General features: G+C 39.2%; 2 non-coding genes across 2 annotated transcripts; one reads left to right on the top strand and one right to left on the bottom strand.

Moving 5' to 3' along the window:
• Positions 1-6,533: 6,533 nt before the first annotated feature.
• trnas-uga lies at positions 6,534-6,615 on the top strand. Its single transcript has one exon. It is a non-coding gene; the product is annotated as a tRNA-Ser (tRNA).
• A 1,662-nt stretch (positions 6,616-8,277) lies between these two features.
• Positions 8,278-8,351, bottom strand: trnat-agu. Its single transcript has one exon. It is a non-coding gene; the product is annotated as a tRNA-Thr (tRNA).
• Positions 8,352-14,564: the final 6,213 nt, after the last annotated feature.

Below are 14,564 nucleotides of genomic sequence, written 5' to 3'. Positions count from 1 at the left end.
TGTCAGAATCAGTTTTGCATGAGCACAGATCAACAGAGGATTACTGTTTATTGTGCTTGGTAAAGTTCATGACATTTGTTGGATTATTGTATTCCTTGTGTAGAAATGGAAATTGGAAAAGCTGACCTGATACTGATACCAGAGAAAAAATTATAGGGTCACAAAAAGCATGTGGAATCATTTTCTGATGACAGTGTACATTAAATTTCCACATCAATTTGATGGCTGTATTGTTTGCGCATCATAAAGGACAGGTTCACAATTTTTCAAGTCTGCCGTAAAACAACAGTCAGGTGCCCCTATGAACATTGAAAGAGGTTTTCCTCGCTGTAATCATTCCTCCTGTTCATACTGGATTTTTTTTTGCACAGAAGGAAGACTGTGGATTTTGGCTCCCATCACTTACATTGTAAGGGCATTATGAAGGGATCTTCTAAATGTCAGTATGAACAGGAGGAATGATTTCAATGTTCATTTGGTCACCTGACTCTTGTTTGAGGACATACTTGAAACATTGCAAACCCGTCCTTTAATCTGGACCAACAACGTTAATGAACATCTCTGTGATGTTGTCATCCAAAGGACTGCAAATGGCAAGAGAACCAAAAAAACTCTCTACTACTACTACTACTACTACTACTACTCACTGATGTGTAACTTTTTACATTCCATCAGATTTTGTAGGGTAAAACGTGTCATTGTCTTCTTACGGGTTTGCATTTTCAGCATCATCACCTTTGTTACAGTGTTCTACTTAGACACAAACTGTTGTCAAAATTTGTTTACCATAGCAACCAATCTGACTTAAATTTCCATTTGCACTTTGACCTCTGTTCACTCCTTCAGCAGTGACGCTCACACTGCTGAGCTTTATCTGTGTAATGGAGACAAATGCTCCAATCTGATACTTGCCTTAAAGGACAATACTGTTACAATACAGTTACCTAAAGGCATCTATAAGACTTTAGACTGACTACCACCAGGTAGCTACTGGTTTCTTGTCGTTTCAGTACTTTCAGAAAATCAGTTGTCAGAGACTTCATATGTGATTAGTAAATTTGTTTGATGGCATTTTTGTACTTGTACTTGTGAGGTCCCTCAATAACATAATACATTTCTTCACCCCTAACTCCATCAATGCTTAATCCCAATCTATAACCTAAAATTAAGCTATACTGAATTCTAACCCTGACCCTAAAACGTAACCCCTTTAACGCTAAAACAGACCCAGGAAGTGAGGTTAGGCCAAAATGTCAAAAAATAGGAATAGAAAATCACACAAACACACACACACACACACACACACACACACACACACACACACACAGTTGTACAAATAACAGGGCTGTCAGTACTTAATGGCATAACATTTTAGCACCTGCGGTAAACATAGATATTTAAGATGAAGATAAATATGAAGGGCAATAAATAATTGATCAAGTAAAAATATTTCATTAGAGAAAACTGAGAAGAAGGTGGTCAATTCCCCTATTGATCTAAAGGGGAAATCCTACAATAACCAGAATGAATTGTGTATGGCACCGTTCAAGGCCACTAATGGTGTGTTAGCAGTGAGCAACGTTATATCTCTTTACTGAGGCTTATTTTCATTTACAAAACATTACAAAACAACTAATTGAGTCCTGTTGTATCGTACCTGTGCGCAAGGATCATAATCATCTTTTAATTACTATTACTTTATAGTGGCATGTTGAGAGTTTAATGATGTGTTGATTTACTATGGCCATAAATGATGGAGACTTGACTAGACTAAAATAATAGCCCTGTTTAGGGCTGTACAGTATTGGAAAAAACTGATATTGTGATATCTTTTTTTATCTGTGATATATACTGAGATTGGGGGTAGGGGTGGGGTTGCTGAGCAGCCACACCCTCCTCTGTTATCTGTTTAGGAGTGGCTGAGATTGTCACGAAAATGAGAATAGCTGGTCCACTTTAAAGGTCAGTCCACCTTAAGTGAGCCTGGTCAGGTTCCAGTGGGCACCAGGTGTATCTCATTTATGCTCTATTACAAGAGGCTAACCCCTTCCCTTTAATCAGCAGGTGGTAAGCAAGACATGGGAACTTGGCTTGGGTCTTGTAACTGTTTAACCAACAGCGGGACGAGGTGCTGCTGATAACGGGAATACATGCACTCAAAAGCCGCCTTGCGGAACTGAACGCCTGTCTCTAGCATCTGGGTGAAATTATCTGACAATAGCCATGTTGCATTCATGTTTGCAGGTAGGTGATATGCAGACTCTGCATGCACAGCAATCAGTTCGCTATGTGCTCTGTTGATAGGGTACACTCAAGTTGTGGAAGGCGACTAGTAAGGCCTGCTTTGGTTGTTTGATAAATTCATGAATTGCACCCCTTAACCAGAGCACATCAAAAGTTGTAGCATGACATGTTTGAGTTATTTACCTTACTTGAAATTGTGCATCCTGCAATATGACTGTTGTACTAATGGTTTTAACAGTATGTTTGCCTGCTGAAATATGGGTTTTGTATAGGCCTACTGTGAAAGTGTTTCATTGCACATGAAGAAGGTATATTTTTTGTTAAAAATGCCAGCTTAGGCTGTGTAATTTTATATTCTTACAAAAGGAAAGTTTTAATAAAGTCTTCTATTGAACCTACCCTCTGGCTCCAGCTACTGATTGAGTCCTTTACCATCAACCCCTCCCTACGAACATAGACACTGGTCCAATATTCATTTAAGTACCCTGTGGTCATGAGGTGTTGCTGGGGTTACATAACCAGGCGTCCTCAGCAGTCTTGCCATAATCAGTATCAGTCCTGAGACTGGACAGCAGCTGTCCTATCATGAAATCATTGATGACTTTGCTTCTAAAAAGCGAAAGTTTTGAGGATGGTGATGATGATGTTAACAATGCAGCTAAGTTCCTTAAATTAAAATATTTTTTTTAATGTGTAAAAAAGTAGTGTTTGGTCTCATTTATATGCATATGGAACATGATGCAGATTTGGTGTGTATTCATGAGTGCTTGAAGTGGGAGGGGGGGCAAACAAGATTTTGCATAGGGTCGCTAAAAAGCTAGTAATGACCCTGCTATTAAGTACTCAGAGTTGGCAAAGTCTGATATAATATTTTGTGAGAAAACAAAGTCAGGTTCACCAAAGTACTACAAAGTTTGTTGCAGCGCAGAGTTTTCACTTCCGTCTCTATTCTTTCCATCCACACTGGACACCTGTCGATGCTGCAAAGCCACTCTGGCCGAAGAGCCGCTCTTTCAGCTGTGGCTGTAATGTAGCTTTGGTGGTCGCTTCCTCCTCCACACTCTGTTGTGTTCGAGTCCATGGTACGATATCCGGCTTAATAAGTAACCACCTGTCTGCATCCAACATTATATTGTGAAGATATTTTTTTTCCAAATACATCTTAGATTCAGCTTTTCTGTCCACCTGAAGCTCAGAATGGTCAGGGTTTCTTCGTTGTCAGTGGTGTCTCCATTGTGTTACATCTGCCACAGACACACCAGTCATCAATGGACCCAGTTGATGCTTCAAAGCCGCAGCGCCTGTCTTTTGGCTGTGGCTGTAACATAGTTCCGATATTCACTTCCTCCTCCATACTCTGTTGTGTCTACAGTACAACATTCCTCCTCATAGCAGTAGCGCCATATCTCTGATTCCAACATCATATGACAAAACTAGTTTTCTTCCAAATACACTGATATTTTAGTGTCGGCTTTTTCCTATTGCTAGTGAGAAAACAACATGGCCCCTGAGATCAGAGACCCCCCTTTGGCAGTCCTTGAAGGCACCACTACAAAAAAGGACAAAAAGTTGTTTTGTAGTTCAAGGCAGATCTCTGGAGACCTCAGGAGACTTTTGCACCTAAATGAAGAGGGATATTTTAATACAGAGAAGACGAGAAGAGGAAAGTTTAATGGCATTCATATATAGTTACTTTCCACATTAGAATAATAGGAAACAACTTGAAAATTAGTGAAATTATAATTTAATAGTAGTATAGTATTAGTTTTTTCAAAGGTGGACAACATTGCTCCCAAATGATTTTTAAAAAACATGATTAATCTAAAACATTTTGTTGGTAGCTCACTGTTAACCACTCATTAAATGAGATGTTGAAAGTAAATTAAAAAGATGCACTCCCCTACTTGACCTCTACAGTGAAGGGATCTAGTGGCTCTGTAATGCTGTAGGGGGGGCATTTTGCTGGCATGGTTTGGGTCCACTTGTCCCCTTAGATGGAAAGGTCACTGCAAATTAATACAAAGTTTAACATTTCTAGGAGTGAAAAGTGCTTTTGATTAATGCTGGATTTATTTTTATTTACAGTGAATCTCAGACAGGCTGTTTAGATTACCATTTAAAATACTGGCCAGCTAAAAATAATTAAAAAAAAAATACTGTGTGTCATTTCAGAATGAGCAAAACCAATAAATGCTCTAAAAATAAAAACAGTAGTAAAAATAAAAAAGTTGAAATAACCCTTAACCTCAGCTGCTCGGTAGGTGGTTACTGGACTCCAATCATAAAAAGATATTATCATCAACATGAGTCAATTATGTGCATACGTGTGGGGATCTCCCAGTCTCATAAAAAAAAAAAAATATATATATATATATATAATCCCACCCAATAAGCTTAGTCTACTCCAATAAAGATGAACGAAGAACATACAAGATATGGAGAAAGCTGATGATTTTTACAGTCTACTGTACTGCATCTATGGAAACACCCCAAGGGAGTGTCAAGCAGGTGATGAATCACTGACCTTTGTACTAACACAAAACTGTGTTGGTACAGCACCTCAGTTTCATGGCTCAATCCATGTTTTTTTTTGCTTGGGCAGCATCTGGACCAGCATGTTGATGCTGTTCCTGGATAGCCTGAAGGCTGGCCTCAGGTCAGCTCTAGAAAAAAACATGGTGAGGATAGGCACATTAGTGTTCATTTGTGCATACCTTTGCAAGGGACTTTGGTCCTGTTAAAAAAAGTTCTTTTTAGAATTAGATTGTTTATTAATTGTTATATTTATGTATTTATTGCTTATTTATGTTTTTACTATTTCATATTTATTCAACTGCATTCCCAATATGAATTGTCAATGGTTGAAACCTTAAATTTCCCTCTAACATCTGACCTGTTTGATCAGGTGCTTGCTTATGATTGAGAAGGTTTCTATTTCTTTCATTACTTGATGGGTAGCGTAAGGCACACCTGTTTTCCCAGGTTCTGAGTCAAAAAGTTACTGTAGCCTACATAATTGCTGTATCATAGACATGAAAAGTCCTGTTTGTGTTGAAGTCTGTCCTGGTTAATGACTAATAATATATGTGACACAGATGAGGTATATGTACTTGCATTGATTTATAGTGATGTTTATGCACCTAACTATACCAGGCCTGTCAGACTGAGTATTGATCTTGATGTTTGAGTACCAAAAAGATAAAAAAACAAGGTATGTATGTGGAATGTAGGCTAATCCATTTCAATATTAAAGTATTAAATGTATCAAACCTCCCCTGTATTTACTAGTTTATTAAGTAGGCCCAGATAAAGCTAATGTAGTCTAATAAAACAGCCCTGCAATAAATGTTAACTTAAGTGAAGTAAATAAGTTTTTTATATAATGTTTTTGGGAGTTGTTTGTCCATCCCATTTATATGAATGAGAATAGACTAAATATTAAAAATACCCCAATATAACCCTGTACAGTTCAACAGCACCACAAACTACAGCTGACAAAAAAATAAACCGACACCTATCTAATGAAGACTTGAGACAATATTAAATTACATTAGTTTTTATGTAGGCGTACCAGGTGAACTGTCAAGTCTACATAGAAATGAGTAGACTGGTTAACAGCAAAGCATAATGATTAGACAGATGTACAAAGTTATAGAGACATGCTTAAATGGCACGTTTCCTCTCCATCCTCCACCACATCCTGGCTCTCCTCTGTCAGATTCGCCTCCTCAGTTGGGCAGCCTCTTTGTAGAGCGTACAGCTGCATCTGATCCATTTCAATACGATCTTTCAAATTTTCCCATGTCCGAAGTCTACTTTCTCCCACTTTCTACTTTCTCTCTGTTCGTTGATTCACCACCAACAACTCCCACAAACCTTTTCCACTGGCTTTTTACATGTAGGCTACAGATCTTGTAACATAAATTACACACATATTGAAGATAACTGGCGTAGACACGTACGCCTATTGCCAAGACGAACCGAGATGGTGACGTCATGTCATCAAGTACACTGCTGTTCCAATAGCAGAATGACTATACTGCGTCCTACCGTCCTTGAGAGTTTTTACTCCCGAGTCGAACTTGCCAAGTCCCAACTCCCAAGTCCGCGAGTCCAAACTTGGCGTACTTGGTATTGAGAAACGCCCTAACTCTTGCCGTGACTGCAAAACGTGATTCAATAACGTTCGTGTCATAATCTTTTTAAATGTAAATACAAAAATATAAGCCAATTGCTATACCATTTATTGTAATTTCAAGTGGGCAATGTGCTTCTGTTAGCTTATAGTAGCTGCGATGGCCGAGTGGTTAAGGCGTTGGACTTGAAATCCAATGGGATCTTCCCGCGCAGGTTCGAACCCTGCTCGCAGCGTTTTGACATTTTAATTTGTGGGGTGTTGTTATTGGTGAAACACAACGGCGATCTCAAACGATAGTGACAACCTTTGTAGGAACTATCGAAATAAACATGGTACGTAATGTGAGATTTACCCTTGTAAAGCTAATTCTGTTATTCTATGAAACATTAAAAGCGTAGTGCTTTATAGAAGTGTCCTGGATAACGCCTGCGACACACAGTTTACGTGAGCAGTGCGTGTGCGTCGCGAAACCTCTTCCATTTCGTTTCGGCGCCCACGTTGAAAGTTACAGCAGTTACCACGGCTGCTGCATCGCAACAAAGATTCGGGGTCCCGCCTATTTTTATTTTATTATTCTTAACAAAAATAGACAGAGGGAATGATCTTTTGACAGTCATATTGATATCATACCAGAAACATTACACCTTTCACTTTAGTTTCAATGTCTATATCTGTAGAATATGTCACAGACATGACGTATCAGTACTGCGTGTCAGCCTGCGTGGTGCACGCCGGGGCAGAGAACTCCTCTGGCGGGGAACTCCAGCACGGACAGTCGGTGACACACGGAGCTTCTTTTCACTTTCTGTGATATTCAAACCGGGGCTCCTGGCTGTTGTTTCACCTGCTTCCAGGCGGAGATTTGGTGTTGTTACTTTTCTTATTTGTTGTCAGTTTCCCTCCTGAAAGTAATGAGGTGTGTTTGTGTGAGTGTGTTTGGCTCGTTTGGGGAATTTGGTGTCATCTGGAGGGATACTCTTCACTTGGAGCGGTGACAGCGGGGGTTTAACTGGCGGAATAATCCGTGTAATCAATAAAAAAAAACCCGTCCTTTGTGAGGAGTGTATGTGGCTGACAGAAGTATCCCCAACCAGACCCCACCATGCCTGTCAGAAAGAAAGCCGCTTTCACCTTACATATTTTTATTTATTTTTCACAATTGAGCACACGTATCTTAACATTTTACTTTCTAAACTAAATATAAATTAAATGTATAATGAAATGATATGAAACATTCTATTGATGGCTATTATCAAAGTCAAACTCTATGTAGATAAAGATAAAGCTGGCAGTCGCTGCGCCGCAGCAGCGTGCGAACCGCAGCAGGTCAGTAACACATATGCACCGCTCAGGTGGAGGTAGGCTGTGTGTCCCTGGTGTAAGGCCTATTCAGATCAAATCAGGCGGGGCTGCGTTCAGCCGCAGGGTCGAGCGGAGGTGTGTGGTGTTGTGGGCGTGTTTATTTGTGCTCTAGAAGTAACCGCTCTGAAACAATCAGAAAATAACGTTTTATTGAGCTGACTCACCAGCTCTCTCACTAACAGCGTTCCCTCTCTTCATTCACTCTCTAGCTCGCTCGACCATAGCTGTGCGCTCTCTCTCTCTCTCTCCTCTTTTTTAAAATGAGTCGGGAAGCCGACAGAAAAGTATAACTTAACTTTTAACGTTATCACACGAAGAGAAATGTCCTCCCCTCGTCCTAGTAACGTATTTGTACTCCCTGATGGTAGAGTTCACAACTCTGAGCAGTCTGATCTCCGGCTGTGATTGGCCACCGCAGCCTTCAGCCGCAGTGACGTCAGGTTGCGTTTCTCCAAAAGACTCTTGTCCATTGTAACGTGACATTGTTACACTTAAGTCACTGTAAGTTGAGTTAAATGGCACACAACTACAAAAGGCACCGCTGGGATTCGAACCCAGGATCTCCTGTTTACTAGACAGGCGCTTTAACCAACTAAGCCACGGCGCCATGTGATGTAACATACCGACATAATCATTTATATACTAGTGATATGTGCAGAATTAATAACATCTTCTGGAATAGATTTTTAAACTTATTCGTATTAACTAATTTCGAAAACCAGAGTTTCAAATCACACCAAACTGACACTGAATATATCGGATTTGGCTTTGAACACCCCACAAAGGATGTTCTGTAGATACTTTCTGGTACCACTGAGTGGCGCTAACATGACGTTACAGTCAATAAGCAGCATTCATAAATAAACTCTGGAAACGAGTTTTGACATTTATCGTAGTAATACAGCATAGTTATACAATTAGCTTCACTACACAAACTAACGATAGACAGATAACAACAACAACAACAATAGTAATAATAATAGTAATAATAATAATAATAATAATAATAATAATAATAATAATAATAATGATAATAATAATAATAATAATAATCAATCAATCAATCAATTTTTATTTATATAGCGCCATATCACAACAGAAGTCATCTCAAGGCACTTTTCACATAGAGCAGGTCAAGACCGTACTCTTTAAATTTACAGAGACCCAACAATTCCCCCATGAGCAAGCACTTGGCGACAGCGGTAAGGAAAAACTCCCCTTTAACGGGTAGAAACCTCAAGCAGACCCCGGCTCTTGGTGGGCGGCCATCTGCTTTGACCGGTTGGGTTGAGAGAGAGAAAGAGAGGGAAAGGGGGAGGGGGGACAGAAGAAAAACAATCACAACAACAACAACAATAATAATAATGATAATAATAATATGGTAATAATAATTGTTATTATGTTCTGGCTATTCATAAAAGAGTTATTTTTCTCCAGATGAGGTTGATAAGTCTCATCATGAGGGACTCTGATAACTTAGTATAAATTCAAAGGCTCCTCATGTCACAGAGTCGCATAACTACAAAAAGCCCATCCTTACACAATCCCAGATCATGCCTGGAAATGCAAGTTAAAGAATATAAAGACCAAACTAATAATCTCTCTGCTGTTAAATGAGATCCATCAGTGTCTGAAAAACACATAACATCTCTTTTGCAAGCAGATTGGAGTTCCCATACTTGTGATGAGTCAGGACTGGCCAAAACATACTAAGTTACTTTCATGTTGTTCTATAAATATAACACACAGTTTTCTCCAGTGTGTAACTTTCATTTTCCATGACTTACTTCCTGTTACTAATCATCCCAGCCACCAGGCCACCTCAGCTTCCTCTTTTCAAACCACATACAGTCACTAATGCAACACTCACTATTTGGAATGAACACTATGTTCTCTGTTAATACTGTCAAAGTCTGCACTGGCACGAAACAAAGCCACAGCAGGACTGCATATGTGTCTGTGTTGACTCAGCCTGACCCAACTTTATAACTGAGTTATCACTTCAAAGAGAATAAATATGTTTTCTCATGAGTTCATAAGATGAATAATTACATGTAAAATAAATTAAGAAAATAAATTGACAACAAACTAATAGAAAAATTTAAAAAATGAAAGTGAACAAATCAACAACAATAGATAATTAAACAAATAAAAAAATAGACAGAAATTACTGATACCAGCTTTGATATATTACATTACAGAACTACACAGAAGCACAAAATATATATATAGCAGCCAATGGGTCATATAGTTTACATGTCTAATGGCAACAACTATTGCCAATTTCTCTGTGCAGAATGATGTTTGTGCCAAGTTTGTTTTCACATTCTTCTGCTGAAGAAAGAAAGATTCTCTGAGCTCACCCTAAATCTGAGTTCAACATGTGTACCTACGAGCATGATTTGTGACATCAAAACTCATTTGGAGCCAATCATGGTCCAGTAAGTAACTTACACAGGTGGGATGTGGAAACCTGAATGCCTTCAGTGCACATACACTGAGAATGGACTTTTCATTTACAGTAGGAGACATCTTGTGTCCAACATTTAAACTTTTGACAAAGCAAATATTTGCATATTCCTAGTTTCTGGATTTTTCAGTGAGGAGGAAGAAGAGAGATGTAACTAAACCTTCTTGTGGGAAATTATAGCGGACACTAATTATTGTTCAAAGCAGATTTTTAAACAGATAATTAAGCAAACACTGATTTTTTTCTCGTGAGGACAGTCTCCTATGCACAGACATGATCACTGTGATAGAAAGTCATAATGTCATGTTCCCACAATAAAGAAGACTTCTGTATATCACTGGGGGATTTTAACACAGCAGATAGTCTAATACCAGCTAGCCCAACTTTAAGATATAGCATATACAGAGTTTCCAGGTTTGTGTGTTTTCTGCAAAATGTGGCTTTTTGTGATAAAACATGACAGAGCAGGTTATGGGGGACACGTTACTGATCTGGCAATCCTTAACTTCAAGCTTTATTGTCTGGCTACAGCCCTACAGCAGTAGTAGGGAAGTCAGTGATGAACACAGGTCAGTCTGAAGTGGTTAGTATTAAGCAATATCACACAAGGGTGTGCTTTACCGTCATTGTTCGCATGACAGTGACGGTGAGTGACTCAAAAGTAGGCAAGGTGCAAGCGCCTTCCTGACTACATAACTGTCATGCACAAAGCACACCCTCTTGTGTAATATTGCTTAAAAGAAGTCCACTCTGTGTTTTACCGCAGATGATTTATTGATTGGGACAGTGTACAGTTTTAAACATTAAAGATGCACTGCACCGGAGTTAGCTGGAAGCTAATTTGCATCCGTTGTCCCCCACAATCACACACCATACCAAATACAAAATACAAAGCCACACACAACAGCACATCACATACACCTACAATGTCAATTAGAAATGAATAATGTAAACTAGACTCAGTGGTCACACAGCTGTAGCGGTAGATCTTTTAATTTGGCATTGAATGAATTTATTGAACTACAGTTCTTCATACCATCAGGTAGGGCATTCCACTGAGTTGTGGCTTTCACAGAGAAAGCTGACTGCCCAAATGCAGTGTGACGAAATGGTATGGTACAATCTTGTATAGAGGATATTCTGGAGGATCTAATAGAACTTACTGAGCGAGTGTACGCAAAGTGACATAGTGGAGGAGGGGCCAAACCATTTAAAATTTTATAAACTAGGCACAAATGTGAGAATAATCTAAAATTGTCAAAGCTCAGTAAATTGTATTTGTCCAGAACCCTACAGTGATGGAAATGCATTTGCTTTTTGTCCAGAGTTTTTAGAGTTTGTTTATATAAGAGGTTTTATGGCTGTTTCTCCAGCCTGCCCCCAACATGTGATTCAATAAGACATATAGCAAAGAATCATAGCATGCATAAATATCTTGGCTGCGTCCAAAGAGATACAGATTCTAATATGTCTAAAATTTGCTGAGTTGTACTTTACGGTTTTAACATGTTTCTCAAAGTTCAAATTTGGATCCAGTGTCACGCCAAGATATTTAAAAACAGTAACTATGTCAGTTTTTTCACCTTTGATAAAAATATCAGCATCAGGAGGTTGTACCATAGTTTTAGAGAAAAACACCTTTTGTCTTGTTTACATTTAGACTCAGACATGATTGATCAAGCCAATGTGTCATCCTTTCCACGGTGGCTCACTTCAGTAAGGAGGGGAGCACTTGTTTTACGACACATTTCCAGGAAAAGAAACCCGTCTTATATTCGGATTAATACACAAAAAAAGTTCAATTATCTCATTAAAAAACCTTAAAATGACATGTACTTCTCCTCCCTCATTGAACATTTCAGAATCTATGAATATGCAAATATATTTCATTTTAAAAGTTTAACTGTTGGACAAAGGATGTTTCCAACTTCACTGTAAAGTCCATTCTCAGTGTATGTGCACCGGAGGCTTCAAGTTTCCACATCACACTTGTGTTGCATACTGGACCAGGACTGGCTCCAAATTAGGTGTGATGTCACCGATCATGCTTGTAGGTACATGCCTCAAACTGAGATTTAGGCCTAACAAGACCTAACAATATAAAATATATGCTGTTACACACACAGCCCTCTACTGTTGCTGATGAGTCAGGAGACAGACTAGTCATGATAAATGCAGACATGGAAAAGATACTAAATGTTACAGTTTCTGACTCATCTTTACATCATGATGTGACCCACACCTGCTATATCCATCATTCTTCTTCTGCATCCCTGGTCAGCAATTTTCACTACATTCCACAGTACAAAAAGTTTTAGACAGAGCAAACAACACACTGATGGTTTAGCTCTTCTTACCAATAGTATAGGAATACAAAAAACAGAAAGGCAAAAAGTTTGTCCTGAGGATGGTGCTAGAGTAAAGGTCATTCTAAAGGCTTTATTGTCTGAGAAGTGTAAAATGTTCCATTTGACAATGAAATATATTGTTGACAGTTTGGCCTCAGGTTTCTATGCAAACTGTAGTGGATCAGGAAGATGTCTGATCTTGTCCTGTAGTTCTATTTAAATCTTTTTAAAAGGCTTAATGACTAAAGCCTTGTTTATACTCGCATGAGACACCATGGTGTGGGCCTCCTCAGATGGCATGTGAGCTACAAGCATGCACAGAGGTGTTAAAGCTCAATGTGTTGTTCATTGCGGTATTCTCCGAAATGCCAGGGGGAGTACAAACAAAATGTTACGTGAACACGATAAGACAAATATGTTATTTGGCAAAGCACTAATAGTGGGTTTTTTACGAACATTTGTTTTATACAAATATTTTAAAAATCATTTGTTTTGGGGAAGAAGAAAAAAACCATGTCAAATACCAGTGTGTAGGTCGGTTACATCGCTATCTCAGTCTCTCTCCTCTGCTCCCCTGTTACGTCTATCAGCAGGTCTCAAGTAGGGGAGTCACATCAACCTGCTATATGACATCACTCCTGGAGTTGGGGGTGTTCACTGACACTGAGCTACTGACACAAGGAAAGTGCTTACAAAGGACTCTCCATAACTTGTTGGTCCCCTTCTCCTTTTCAAAAAGTTAGGTTGTAAAAAATAGGCAATAAATGAAAAGTTCAAAGCAAGAATTGCATTTGAAGTTCTTCTCTACATATTACACGCTGAACTGTCTCTGTGTTATGGATGTATAAATAAGTAGATGTCTGTCTGCACATTGGAGATGCATTTGGTTTAGCTCAGTAGTCAGCTCAGTCATCCGCTTTGTAAGATAGTTTATTCATAAACACCTATTTTAACACTTTAATATCCTAAATTAAGAGTGTAATAAAAATAAAAACTGGATTTGTATGCCTATTTCCACTTTTATTCGAATACAAATACAAATATAAATAATTTTGCTCCCTCAACAAATATAAATACAAATACAAATACCGGGCTCTCTGCACATCCCTAATACATGCACTGCCCTGGAGCTCGCCGTTGCTGAGGGAGAATTTGTTGCTTATGGCTATTAAAACTGCAAAGGTGCTGCAAGAGGAGATGGTCTGTCCATTCCTTACATGCAGAGAGACATCTCGATGGGGAACATAGCCGTATTGTGAGGCCGATGCGAGCTACTGATGAGGAAATGCACTTCAGCTACTTCCATGTGTCCATGTGCAGTGTGCACCTAGATACAATAATTCAGAGGTGCATGACCAAGCGTTGCACCTCTGACCAATTTGTGGAGCCTTCGTGCTCGACACGAAAGACACAATGACATCATTTTTGGTGCACTCACTCTTGCGCTGGGGACACTGCATCGAGCATAAACCTAGTTAAATGAGGTCATGATTGCAAGCTTGTAGTCATTCAGAGACTTAAGCCGTGTCTCAATTCAGGGGCTGCATTGTTCAAAGGCTGCATTTGAAGACCGAATGCATCACAGTGGTGGAACCGAGGCTGTCCAAGTTCGAAGGCTATCTAGGGATGCATTTTGTACGCATGGTTATGCATGGTTACTTTCTCGCCTGAAAAAAATATAAACTGATAATATACGGTCAGTTTATCCAAACAACACCTATTTGATAATTTGCTCAGACGTTTTTAGAGATGTTTCGGAGACACTGGCCAGGTGAGACCAGCCGGTCATCTCAGCCGCTAGCAGCCCAGCTCTTGAGATGATCGGCCGGTTAATATCCGTCATCAGCCCAGGGAGAACATCCAATGAACTGATCTGTGTAGCTCTTTGGTAATTTACTGCTGGCTCTAATGTCTCCACAGCATTTTGATTTTTGAAGATAAATGTTGTTCTCACAGATGAAATCTAAAAATTGTAGCTGTCACCTGGGCCGAATTATCCACA

Source organism: Thunnus albacares, chromosome 22 (assembly GCF_914725855.1).
Source record: "Thunnus albacares chromosome 22, fThuAlb1.1, whole genome shotgun sequence".
Lineage (NCBI taxonomy): Eukaryota > Metazoa > Chordata > Actinopteri > Scombriformes > Scombridae > Thunnus > Thunnus albacares.
Note: the sequence above shows the minus strand (reverse complement) of the source record. Positions and strands in the feature narration are given on the sequence as shown.